Raw genomic sequence first — 13945 nt, 5'->3', positions numbered from 1 at the left:
TATAGTAAAGTAATCAGGTTAAAAATCATCCCCCACAATTATCAATACAGGACAACATGCACATATTCCAAGGACATATCTTCAGAGAAAAGATTCCATGTCAAAGTTGTTCAGATTCATTTATGATCAATTTTCAGTTATTGACGGTGATAAGCTATCTAATATTTTATTAGACTCTGTCCATCAAAAAACCTACCCTGATAAGCACTTTAACATTAAAACTGTGGCTTGATGGCTCTGTATGTACTATGTTGACACTGGCCTTCGAAAATAACATTAATCCAGAGGTTGGTGTGCCAAGGGCCATAGCCTCAAAGCTGGCTAGTACTGGATTTTGCAATCCAGAAAACAGACCAGATAATTTGAATGGTCTAAACTAGAACCTGCCTCCTGCCTCCTGCCTCCTGCCTCCTGCCTCCTGCCTCCTGCCTCCTGTCTCCTGCCTCCTGCCTCCTTCTTCCTGGCTAAAATCCTTTCATCAAAAAGTGAAGCCCATCTAAATGTATTTATGTTTTTCCATGTCCTTGATAAAAACTGTCTCTTTGCAAAAATACAAATGCTACATGTTCTCATTTATAAACAGAACCTGAAAAGATGATCTCAAAGACAAAAAAAGCAGAACACTACTGGGTACAGGAGGCAGGGCACTTAGCAGGTGGGTACACAGGTGCAGGAAAAATATAAGGAATAATTGCTAATATTCTATAGCACAGTAGGATAACTATGGGTGACAAAATTGCCTGTAGAGACAATTTGGAGGTGTTTGAGGTGATATATGCCTGAGGAAACAGATACACCAGTTTTTTTCTGATATAATCATTACATATTATATACATATATTGAAAAAGCACATTATACCCCAGAGCACACAATCACCGAGTCAAGTAAAAATAAAAATAGATTTAAAAAACAACTTTCTCTTGCAAGCTTCTTTCAGAATGCACACAGTATGACAGAGAGACAAGAGATTCAAATGCAGTCAAGAGTCTCAGATACAATTACGTTGTTCATGGTTAACTACAAACTTTTGCTCTCATTTAGATAAGGAAAAGGAGAATGGGTTCTCGGTTGATTGGTTGGTTGGTTGGTTGGTTGGTTGGTTGGTTGGTTGGTTGGTTGGTTGGTTGGTTGATTGGTTGGTTGGTTGACTGGTTGGTTGGTTGGTTGGATGGTTGGATGGATGGTTGGATGGACAGATGGCTTGCTCCAGTTTCATCATTTTTGGCTTTTTTGTTGTTGTTTGTTTTGCTGTTGTTTTGTTTCATTTAGTTCTTTGGTGTATGGCTCACTCCTGATAGATGTGCAGCACTTAAAACTCATTACCTGTTTAAACACCAGCAATATACAAGGTCATGGGTTGAGATCACACACACACACACACACACACACACACACACACACACACACACACACACAAACACACTGAGCACCACAGTAATTTCCAGATGCCTGCACCAAGCCAATAGGATCATAAATTTCTGTTCCTCATATCATCCCCATCTCATCAGCAGTCCAGATATGCATCCATACAATATAAGATTTGCGGAGGAGGGGGGAATGCCAGGCCAGTAAGCAGGAGAGGGTGGGATGGTGAGCAGGGGGAGGGAGGATGGAACAGAGGATTGTTGCAGTTTTTGGTTTTTTTCCTTTTCTTTTTTTTTTCTTTTTTTTTTTTCTTTTTCTTTTTTTCTTTTTGGAGGGGAACCTGGGAAAGGAGATATTGTAAATAAAGAAAACATCTAATAAAATTTTTTTTTCTTATCAAGAACAAAATAAGCATGCCATATTCTGAGTTCTTCCAATAAATCTCCAAAGGTAACACTTGCTTGTATCAGTGTGCAGCATCACGAGCAAGGAAATCCGTCAAAATGTTTCCAAGGTGCCTCCATGGGCAGAATCTCTTCAGAGATTCATCATGACTGTGGTGACTCTGGCAGGTCACCTGGTTTAATCCAACCCTTGGATCATGACTAACCATCCTGGTTGTTCTTTATACCCTATGGAGACTTCTAGAAAGATAACTTCTCATGTTCTCTCTAGACATACTGTGTCAAAAAGTCAACTAATAGAAATAAGAAATCTACTTTATGTAAGTATAATATAATACTCCTGATAGATGTGCAGCACTTAAAACTCATTACCTGTTTAAACACCAGCAAGATACAGGTCATGGGTTGAGATCACATACACACACACACACACACACACACACACACACACACTGTGCAGCACAGTAATTCCCAGATGCCTGCACGTATGTAAGCATTCGTATAGTAAAGCCTCCAAGTGACCCACTTGCATAAGGCTTTAGAAACACTGGCCCAGTCTAGACCTTTTCACCTTAATTGTCACTGGTAATGGGGAGAGAGCAACGCAGGCTACAATGAAGACTTGACAAAACTAAGAGAGTCTAAAACTAGTACTACAAGGTATTCAGCCAGAGCTAAGAAGAATTTGAACATGTTGGCAAGAGAGGGAGAAACTCTACTAACAAAAGAGACTTGAGCCAGTGAGATGGCTCAGCAAGTAAAGGAACCTGCTGCTGGGCGGACGACCTGACTTCAGGCTCCAGGACCCATGGGGTAAAAAAGAAAGAAAGAACAGACTCCCCCCCCCCAAAGTCATCCTCTGACCTCCATACATGCACCATGGTACATGTATACCTCCACACATGCACATACATACATAAGAGAGAAAGAAAGAAAGAAAGAAAGAAAGAAAGAAAGAAAGAAAGAAAGAAAGAAAGAAAGAAAGGAAGGAAGAAAGGAAGGAAGAAATGTATGTACTTATGAATGTACGTATGTATGCATGTATGTAAAAGGATGAATGCTAACTTTAAAAGCATTAATTGAATGTAAAAACCTAATCGAGACTTTATAAACTCTCACATTTTATCTTATAATCCTTGGATTAATAAGAAATAAAACCAGACAAGACCTGACAACCATGATCCCAGCGCTCGTGGGGCAGATGGTTAAGGTCAGATCAAGTACTTAGAAACACTGTAGGGAGAGAGGAAGCCCTGAGTGAGTAGGGTCCTGAGCATGTATCATTGACATAGGCACAGCCATGACTAATACTCCAATGCCTCAGCTCCATAGCAATAGCAATCCTTTTACCTAGATGAGGCTCACGAGGCATGGCAAAGCTCTCTTCTGGGGTTCAAGTATGAGTGTTTATGGATAATTGCTAGAAATTGTAGCTATCTCCTCGTGAATGTTTATAGCCTGAAACTGCTCATCCACAAAGTCTTTCTACCAAGACTAGCCAAGCCCTTCTCATGTGCTGTACATAATAAACACACTGAGTTTCTAGGTTGCTGGAGGTAGTAGATATGCTACCATCAGAAAGAGCATGTGCACACACACACACACACACACACACACACATGAATGCAAGTACATCCATGCTTTCCTGTCCATGTGTCTATGTGTTCATTCCCATAATGTCCTTACTCATTATTGTAGTACCAAAGCAACAAGCACACAAGATTTTGTCAGAATGAGGAAGAGAAAGAGAGGAAAGAGATGGAGAGAAAGGATTCAGAGGAAGAGGAAGAGAGAGTAGAAAAAGGAAAAAGAGTGAAATTGGGTGAGAATACAATAAAGAGATGGGGGGGCACTATTTAAAGGAGGAAAATAGACCAGAGGAAAAGGACAAGGGAGAAGAGAAGGTCAGTAGTGTAGTGAACTTCAGGAAATGATAGTCATATGTGAAATTGGTTTCATAAACCCCATTATATTTTATGTTACTTTCTAAAATTAATTTTACTGTATCTTTTTTTAAGCACGTAAGGTGGGCAATAGTTCCAGACTTGTACTCTACTGACTTAGTGAAATCTCCCAGCACTCTCCTCCTTGCCTAGGCCCAGAAGAATTTGGAATATAAGAGACATACACATGGTAGGAAGGGAACATCAGTCTTCCTGTGCCCTACAAAGAATGATGCCCTGTTGCTGATTCTGCTGCTCACCTGCTTAGCTGAAACAGCTCAGCGTGTGACTTCCCATCTCCTGCTGAAAACACCTGCCTCAGCTCCTCCAAGTCCTGAGGCAGGTGTGTGTTTAGCTCTGTGGCGAGAGTCGCCAGCTTCCCTTGCAGGACATTCCCATCAATCAAGGTAGAGGCTTGGAGACAGGGGAAGAATGATTAAACGCCAACCATCTTCAGGAACAGTTTGCATTCTCTTCTCCTCCTAGCTGCATGTCCTGCAAACTGCAAAAGCTCCGTTGCCAGATACAAAAACAACGGCTTTGTATAAACCCTGCAATCAACTCTATACCTGCACTCACAAATCTCTTTTAAAAATCCTGTCACTATGCAAGCGTGTTACCGATTTTTATGCACAATAAGGCATGTTTATATGTATGTTTGGCTCTCTTGGCAAACCCCGCTGGTAGAGGTATTTTGGTTCCTGGAAACACAATGCTGTATAGTGAAAGGCTAAAGTACCAGGGAATGATAGAGACAGGGTGACCCACAGAACTACAAGGACCTTGAAAACAATATTAGTAAATCCTAATGGACTTGGAAGAAAAGGCTATTGAAGTCCTAGGGTGCTTCACAGAGCCTTTCAGTACACATTTTGCAGAAATTGAGGGAACAGATCACTAAACTGTGACCCATCCAGATAATGGTGTACTATTCAGGGCTAAAAATAAATAAGCTCTCAAGCCATGAGAAGGAATGAAGAAAACTTGAAAGACATTACTGCATGACAGAAACCAATCCGAAAGGGCTGAATACTATATGAATCCAAATATATGGTATTCTGGAAAGGACAAAGCTATGATGACAATTGAAAGAAAGTATGTATTGTGAAGGTTAGTTTTAACCATCAACTGGCACAGCCTAGAACCTGGAGAGAGAGTTTTAATATGGGATTACATAGAGCAAGTTGGCTTGCGGACATGTCTGTAGGGAACTGTTGATTGATGTATGAATTGATGTATGTAGAGCTAGTCCTTTGTGGGTGGCACCATCCCATAGGCTTGAGGGTCCTGAACAGCATAAGGGAGGAGAAGTGAATGTAGTGTAAGCAAGTAAGGACCTATTTTTTCACTCTTTGCTCTCGGGTTTGGCTATGATGTGACTGACTGCTCAAGGTCCTGCCTTGACTTCCCCAAACTTATTTATTATAAGTTGGGATTGTACGCCAAATAAATCTTTTCATACCCTTTGTTTGTTTTTGTTAGGGAATTTGTCACAGTAACAAACACAAAAACAGAAGATATAGGGGTCTCTGTGTGTGTGTACATGTATAATATGTAAATGATACTATAATATTGGACACATATCTACATGCTTGTCCAACTCATCAAGAATGAACACTAAACTGTGAACTCTGGTTAAGAATACTGTGTGCTCAGTGCTTCTTAGAAGGGGGAACAAAATACTCACATGCGGAAATATGGAGACAAAGTGTGGAGCAGAGACTGAAGGAAAGGCCATCCAGAGACTGTCCCACCTGGGAATCCATCCCATATAGTTGCCAAACTTGGATGCTATTGTGGATGCCGGGAAGTGCTTGCTGACAGGAGCCTGATATGGCTGTCTCCTGAGAGGCTCTGCCAGAGCCTGACAAATACAGAGGCAGACGCTTGCAGCCAACCATTGGATTGAGTGTGGAGTCCCCAATGGAGGAGTTGGAGAAGGGACTAAAGGAGTTGAGAGGGTTTGTAGCCCCATGGGGAGAGCAAAAGTGTCACCCAGCCAGATCCCCCAGAGCTCCCAACCACGAACCAAAGAGTACACATGGAGGGACCCATGGATCCGGCCACATATGTGGCAGAGGATGGCCTTGTTGGACATCAGTTGGAGGAGCAGCCCTTGGTGTGTTTGATGCCCCAGTGTGGGGAAATGCCAGGGCGAGAAGACAGAAGTGGGGGGGGCATCCACATAGAGGCAGGGGGCAGGGGGATGGAATGGGGGGTTCCGAAGAGGAGACCTGGAAAGGAGAAAACACTTGAAATGTAAGTAAAGAAAATATCTAATATAAATCAATCAATCAATCAATCAATCAATCAATAAGAAAGAATGTGGTGTGCCTAATAATGATACTCTGTTATGCTTGCAGACAGGAGCATATTGTCCTTTGGGATGCTTCACGTAGCAGCTGACTCAGACAGATACAGACATCCATAGCCAGTGAGTGGAGCCTGGGGAATCTTATGGAAGAATAGGAAGAAGGACTGAGGGTCCTGAATGGGGACCAGAACTCCACAGGAAGAACAACAGAGTCAGCTAACCTGGACCTTTGGGGTTCTCAGAATCTGAACCATCAACCAAAGAGCATACACAGGGTAGGTCTAGGCCTCCCTGAACGTAAGTAGCAGATGTGCAGCTTGGTCTTCATGAGGGTTCAGAACACCTGGAGTGGGATTTATTCCAAAAGCAGTTGCCTGTACGTGGGATACACATCTTATAACTGAGCTGCTTTGTCTGGCCTTGTCTGCTGTGGGTGGCCTTTCTATAAAGCACCTAACCTCGCAGAGACTTGAAGTGCCAGGGAGGAAGGGATACCCAGTGAACTCCCACCAGCTCAGAGGAGAAAGGGAAGAGAAATGAGGGAAAGATTGTGGGAGAAGGTGACCATGACCTGCTCAGTGAGCAAGATGTAAAGCGAATAAGTAAAAAACTAAAATTAAAAAAAAAAAATGCTGTGTGCCTGGAGTCTCGCTCGCTGGTTATAAAAATGCACCAGTCTACCTACAGAGAATTTTAGGGGAGGCTTTCTATGCGCCGGGGGGTGGGAGGGAGGCATGTATGGGAACACTACTTGCCATCCAATATGGCTGTGAACCTACAATGTTACTAGAAAACAAAGGGAAGAGATTAAAATGCAGGAAATGTTACCAAAAGCTGGATGAAAAGACATCTTACCCACATAGCAACACAGAGGTTAATGGTACCGCTGCTGCCTACACTAACCGACAAAGTGGAAAAATGTAATTAATCGACTGGATGCTCCCACTGAGGAGATTTCCAGGCAGGGTGCTAACGGTGCCACCTGGCTTCTTTTCCATGCTCATAGTTAAACAGCAGAGGACAAATGAGCTAAGGAAAAAAGAAACACCGCATACGAAGTTGGGATTTGCTGGAACCCTTGTTCTTAGCTCTCTCAAAAGTATCAAATTAAGGGATGAATTTAAAGCAAAGGTTAAATCCAGAAGAAGAAAAAAATCTTTAGGATCTTTGGCAAAAACCTTAGCCATAACTCAAGGAGTATCCAAGGAAAACATCATCAGTCAATAGGCCTAAATTCTCAAAGCTGAGTCTCACCAACGCCCTCCTTTGAAGAGAATGTGTTCTAAGACCCTTAAAAGGTATTCCTCCATGGCCTTGAAGGAAACTGAGGGGGGGGGGGAATTGCATCTTAAAATGCATGCCTGCTTGGCTTTTGTAAAATAGAGTAAACCATTCATTAGTAACTCACAAACATTCAAAAGAATTATGTTGTATTAAGAAGACTCAAGAAGATTTTGTATTCAGAGTACAAAACTGAGAGCGTTTGGGGGCTTCTCAACCCTATGATAAGAAGCACATTCAGAAGATCACTGAGCTATGAATTCTGGCCTAATGAAAAAAGAAAGAAAGCTTTATGCGGTCAAGGCCCCCTACAGATGCCTTTCCATGGACGAGGATGAGCGCTCCTCAGGAGTGGGCAAGGGACATATGGCTGTATTTCAGAACAGTGTGCCAGTGGCTCTCATTTTCTCCTCTGCCTATTCCATAATCCAAGGTTCTGGGTGTGTAGGAAACAGATGCCAAGTGTTTTAATCTAGAAGGGGTCAGGGAGCTGCACCTGATCTGACTGATGTAATACTATCATAGACTTTGAGACGATACTGGAATAGCATGAGACTTGAGGGTCTGTAGGAAGGAGATTGACACCGGAATCATGGGAGAGCAGAGGTTAGCCCTTGGTAATCAGTTCTAAACATAATCTACAGTGACCCCTGCTTCCAGGCACTCCTGTCCTAAACAACTCCCTCTTCCGATGAATTGGGACTATCCCTGTACGAGCAGTTCAGTGTGGCAGAGTTGTGTGAGCAGAGTGGGACAGTATGTAAGCAGAGACATTTCAGCTTCTGTCTTGATCTCTCTGCTTAATTACCTTGGGGTAATTCAGTCATATACTATAGAAAAAACTCAACCCCCAAGGATAGCAACCATTGTAAACATAATTGGCCAACATTCACCACAGGAGGCTACCTTATAAATGGGATTTAACCAGCCCCTATCAAGACATCAGATGACAGCATCCCCAACTAGCATGTGACTGCAGTGCTGTGACATGATTTTAAATTCTTGACCCCAAGAACTATGGGACAGAATTTCTTTCTATAAGAGATCATTACTACATTAAGTCATTAAGGGGATTTTGGGGTGGGTGAGTTATTACATAACAAGAGATACAAAATATAGCAAGCTTGAAAGGTGAGATCAGGGGACAAGGCACTCTTACAGGGTAGATAGTTCCTCTCTCTGATGACCAACAGTAGGATCCAGGCCACTTCAGGAAGCAAATGACCCCCAGAAGGAAGGTCATAGTTTGGCAGCAAAGTTGAAAGTGAAGTTTAAACATTTTGAAATACTCTGGAATTCTTTAATAAAGTTACTGAAATCATTTTAATTCCAGTGTTTACATAAGGATGGTTGTGGGATCAGTCATTTGGTTGGAAAAGACTTTCTGAGTAAATAATTTACATGTATCTAGTACTTAGATCATTACTCTTACATTGACCATTTGGGACTACTGTTATTAATCCCATTTAATAACTGAAGCACCTAATGCTAAAAAAAAAAAAAAAAATAGCCAAAGTCTCAATGGCAGAGCCAGGATTGAAATTTGAGTCTGAAACAATCATGACTTTTCTTTTTACTGTCATGTTATATAGTATTGTAGTGTTTTTTTTTTAAGTGTAATATAGTCATTTCAAGTTTGATGAGGATAAAAGTAGTAAATATACTAGATTAGTTGACAAAGTATCACTATCAAATCAATTTAAGGAGGGATTTACTTGAGCTTATGGCTCCAGAGGACTAGATATCCATGGAAGATATGGTGACAGAAGGCTAGGAGATGACGTCTCAGGAACGCAGGAAGTATCAACAGTGAGCCGGAAGTGGGGTAAGAACATGAACCATCAAAGCCCACTCCCCAAACACGTTGCCCCTCCTAAATGCTTCCTAACCTCCTCAAACACCATCACCAATGCAGAATCAAGAGTTCAAATACATGCATCCATCTATGGGGACATTTCTCACTCAAACAACCATAGATACTATGTAGGTATTTTATGATAACTAGCAATCTTTTCATATAAAAGAAGAGGAACAAAATGAGCAAGTGCCTCAGGAATTCATAGAAGGAGAAGTTTTGTATGTAAAGAAAGGCTTCATGGAGAGAAGCGTGTTTTTTAGCAAATGAAGGATACAATTAGAACAAGGAAGGGAGAGGCTTGCAGTAGAAGAGCTGCTGAACCAATCTCAGCCAAAGCTCTGTAAGCCCCGAATGTGCCCTGGGACTCCTAACTGTGGGAGAGGGTGGGTCTCTGACCATCTCTGCTCTGCAGCTCTTTTCCTCCTGTTTGATCGCAGTGTCCAGCTGCAGTGTGAGGGCTTTTGCATTGCCTTATTGTATTTTGTTTTGTTGTGTTTGGTTGTTGTCTCTTGGATTCCTGCTCTTTTCTGATGGCAGACGGAGAGAAAGTGGGTTCAGGGAAGAGAGGTTGGAGGGAGATCGGAGGAGTGGCGGGAGGGGAAACTGGCGGGGATGTATTTTGTGAGAGGAGAATACTTGGAAGAAAAAAGAAAAAAAAAAGAAAAAACTCAGCCAAAGCTTCAAAGTGGGAAGCATAGCAAAACCAAAAGGAAACTGCTTTGCTCCAACAAGAGATACATATTGGATCCCCAAAGAAAAGCTGGAAGTAACACTTTGGTGGCTGATATGAGAAGGTTGAGCATGTTGCTCCATGAAAAGCCCTTAGAACTTTCTGGACAGAGCAGTGACCCACAGTGGCACTGACTTGCAGATTTGTGCCTTCAGTTTTGGTATAATCACAGCCATCTCTATTATCTTTGCAGTTGACTGCTGGACCTGCTTCTGCAGGAAGCCTACCATTTGATGCTCCGTCCTAACCAAATGGTCCAAATCTAATATGAAATTCAATGGGATTTCATAGTGCAGTTAAGGGCTCAGTCATTCTTCCGAGTTCTAGAAGAGAGAGAATGAGCAAACCTCTCCGTGTTCTGCCACCATAGCTTGACTCCACATTACAGAGTTCCAGCACTAAGGGAAGGACACTGTTCACTGATACAGTCACGACAAAATTCACAGATCAGAGTTATGGCCGTAGTGTTTTCACACACTTGGATTCCAAGCTTGTTTATCTTTAATTCTCACCTGCTTAGGCGTTGTCTTGCAGCATCACCTCAGACTAGGGCTGCTGGATCCAGACAGGCACTCAACACAGATGAGTAAGTCAGTCACTCCCATGTTATCTCTCTGTTCATAAGCAAAACTCAAATCCCTGGCCACTCAAGCCTTCCTTTAAGGTAATGCAAAGCAGACTTAGTACCTTTAAGTGGTATTGACATGTAAGTGTATTGCTAAATGTAAATCATTCACACTGCCCAATACTTAGTGAGTTCTCATTAAATGCTGTTAATAAGATTATGTATATCTAAGAATGCCTATTAAACAGCAGGAAATGTCTGCAAGATATAGATTAAGAACACTGCTGTCACAAAATTGTTTCAGACCCTTCTTGATGCCTTAGAACTGAAACCTGACCACCTCTCTCTCATAGCGAATACTGAGCACTCAGTACTGTCAAAAGGCAAATGTTCACACTGGGTAGTTACTGAAAGTGAGAATGGATGAGTCAGGGTTTCCAATCCACACTGAGCTACACATGGTAGAAATAGCCCTTCCGTGTTCAAGGGAGAGAGTCAGAGCAAGGAACTCTCGTAAAGAGAAAGGACAGCAGAGTGGCTCTTCCAAAAAGAAAAAAAAAAAGGCTCATGTTGTACCATAAGGAAGTGGGCTCACTACACAGAAGAGAGTGTGACTTCGGTCTTCTTGTGCTGTTAATTTAACAGGCAAAGCCCTTTCGTACCCTGTCTCCTAGGCTGCAATGAGATCGTGTGCTTAGTATAGATATGAAACTCTAGAAGAGACTATTACTTCACATGAATTTTCTCTGCCATTCAGAATCAAGAAGAAGGTCCAGCAAGATGGCTCAGCAGGTAAAGGCACTTGCCACCAAGTCTAGTGATCTGAATTTGATCCCTGGAACTCACACAGTAGAAGGAAATACCTGACTCCCCTAAGTTGTGCTCTGACCTCCATGTGCACACCAATAAACATACACATGTACACACACACACACACACACACACACACACACACTAAATAATTTAGATAAATTTTTGGTAAATAACTACAAGGGAGAGCAGGATAATGTAAGTTTCCCTGGAGAAACTGTGATGTGTGACTGTGCAGGGCAGTGTTTTATGTGCACACGCTGTCATTGACCTGGCTCTCACTTCTTTCTTTTAAGTTACAGTCTCTGGGTATCAATAATGCCTCTACAGAGTCTAGTTCTTAAAGGTCAATCCCTGCAAAAAGGAGCTCCCAGGAGATTTGGGGGTCTGCTCAGGAAACTTTGACAGCTATACTTAAATAGGTACAGCCAAAGTTGCTTAACGTCTAATTAATCCCAACTCCCACTTTTATCCCTGTACTGAGATCACAGTTAAACAACAACAAGCATGTTTTAAATTTGTCATCTTCTGATTCCCAAAACTATCTGAATCATGAAAGCAGCATTTCATGCTGAGGACCTTGAACCACACCACCCCTTGTCCTTTAAGAACTTACTTCCTCCACGGGGGTTCTTTTGTGACACATCTGCCTCTTTTCTTTATAATATTTCTTCACTGGGTTTCAGTAATAAAGCTGCTTTGGTAACCAAGAAAGCTATGCTATTATCAAGTGTGACCGTGGGTGTTTGTCAGTCATGTGGGAACAAAGAACCTTCTGGAAAATAGCAGGAAACATGGCGAGTTTCCTCTGCAGGTAATCAGCCTTCCTTTGCCCTCTCCCTCATTGGGGAGCGTTGTCCTGACTGTGCACCTGCACCTGTCAATTTCTCCTCTCCCTCTGCAGCTCCACAGGACTCACAGCTGGATTCATGTGCCTGAGGTCTGCAGTTCTCCCACATTGGCTATAGCAACTGACTGGCTCCAAACCAGAGACAATGGCCAGAGAATGGAAGGTCCTGAGTTTCAAAAACTGTTTTAAATTACAGGAACTATGTGTGAACAGCAAACAAAATGTTGGGAGCCAACCCATAATAAACAGCTGATCAGTCACTCAACAATGACATGGACGTTTGTGATGTGTCATCTAAGTGACAGGATTGGAATAACCAGACTCCATGGAACCAGAGGGTTAGATCCAAGCAAAATTAGCTCCCTCGGATGAGAGGGTCAGAGCCAGGCAAAATTAGCTGGGCTTTCCATCAGGGTAATGACTGTAATCCTTAGCCCTCCCTGGGGTGCTTTAGAGTCAAGGTCCTGGGGAGAACTGGCCAACAATTAATCTCAGTAGAGGCCTGCCAACCTCAGAATAGACAATAACGCTCATTTACTCTGTTCTCCTCTGGAACATGTTCTTACATGGAGCTGCCTGTGAGAATGAGTCTATCACACCACATACAATGATATTACTCCTTTTAATAAGCTGATCCTATGGAGGATTTGATGGCTCACACTGCGTATAAAAGTGGAAAGTTACGTGACAGAGCTAGCTATAAAACAGAGCCTTTAACAAGACTGGGAGATTCATGGGTATTTGGCCACGAAAAGCCTTCCAGCCTGTTAGGGACTTGAAATTCACAAGCAGAAACTAAGCCTTGGGTCAAACCAACTTATACGAAATGTGCTATAAGCACAATAGGGTTTTAGGTTCAAATCAGAGAGAGAGAGAGAGAGAGAGAGAGAGAGACCAAGAAATCAGAAGGAATACCTCATCTAGTGTGGTGCAGATCTTTCCCTTCAGCAAGCTTATTGCCAATACTGCTCATTTTGCTCACAAGAGAGAGGGAACAATCTCTTTTGTGTGCAATTTTTGTATACAATCACAAAAAATTTAAACAGGAAAGGATATCAATATTAAAAAAACTAAATACAATATTGATTTTCCCCAACAAAAAGATAGGTTTGCCTCAGAATGAGAAGAGCAGGTACACCAGAGCATCATTAGCTCCCAGGTACACTGGGGCATCATTGGCTCCCAGGTACACTGGAGCATCACTGACTCACAGGTACACTGGAGCATCATTGGCTCCCAGGTACACTGGGGCATCATTGGCTCCCAGGTACACTGGAGCATCATTGACTCACAGGTACACTGGAACATCATTGACTCACAGGTACACCAGTATATCACTGACTTACAGGAACAGAAGACAGGACTCCCTAGGGATCTGTAGGAACTAACTAGAAGCTAGGAACAGTATTTCAAAAGAAGAGATGAGAATTCTGCAAGGATAGGTAGTCAGTCAAAAAAGCAAACCCTACATTACTTCAATTTCCTAATTCAGACTAAATTCCACTTGCCTTGAAGGCTGCACACAAAAACAAAGGTCTCAGCTCTAGAATAAAGCAAAGAAACCCCACAACCTCATGCTGAGTAAAATTGCCAAGTGCTTTTCTAGCGAGCCTTGAAATTGCTTCTGTCAACCATGGCAGTAAACCTGTGACATAGGTCAGATATATCCTCTTCCCTGAGGACTCTGATAAGAAAGTTAAGTTAGTAATGAACACAACAAATGAAGGGACTGATGATGGGGGTGTGGGGGCACAGGGTCTTATAAATGTAGCCATTCAAAATTATAGCAGTAAAAGACATCATTAAAAACAGCCCCTACTTAAAA

Source organism: Mastomys coucha, unplaced genomic scaffold (genome assembly GCF_008632895.1).
Source record: "Mastomys coucha isolate ucsf_1 unplaced genomic scaffold, UCSF_Mcou_1 pScaffold16, whole genome shotgun sequence".
Taxonomy (NCBI): domain Eukaryota; kingdom Metazoa; phylum Chordata; class Mammalia; order Rodentia; family Muridae; genus Mastomys; species Mastomys coucha.
This window is presented reverse-complemented; position numbering follows the sequence as displayed.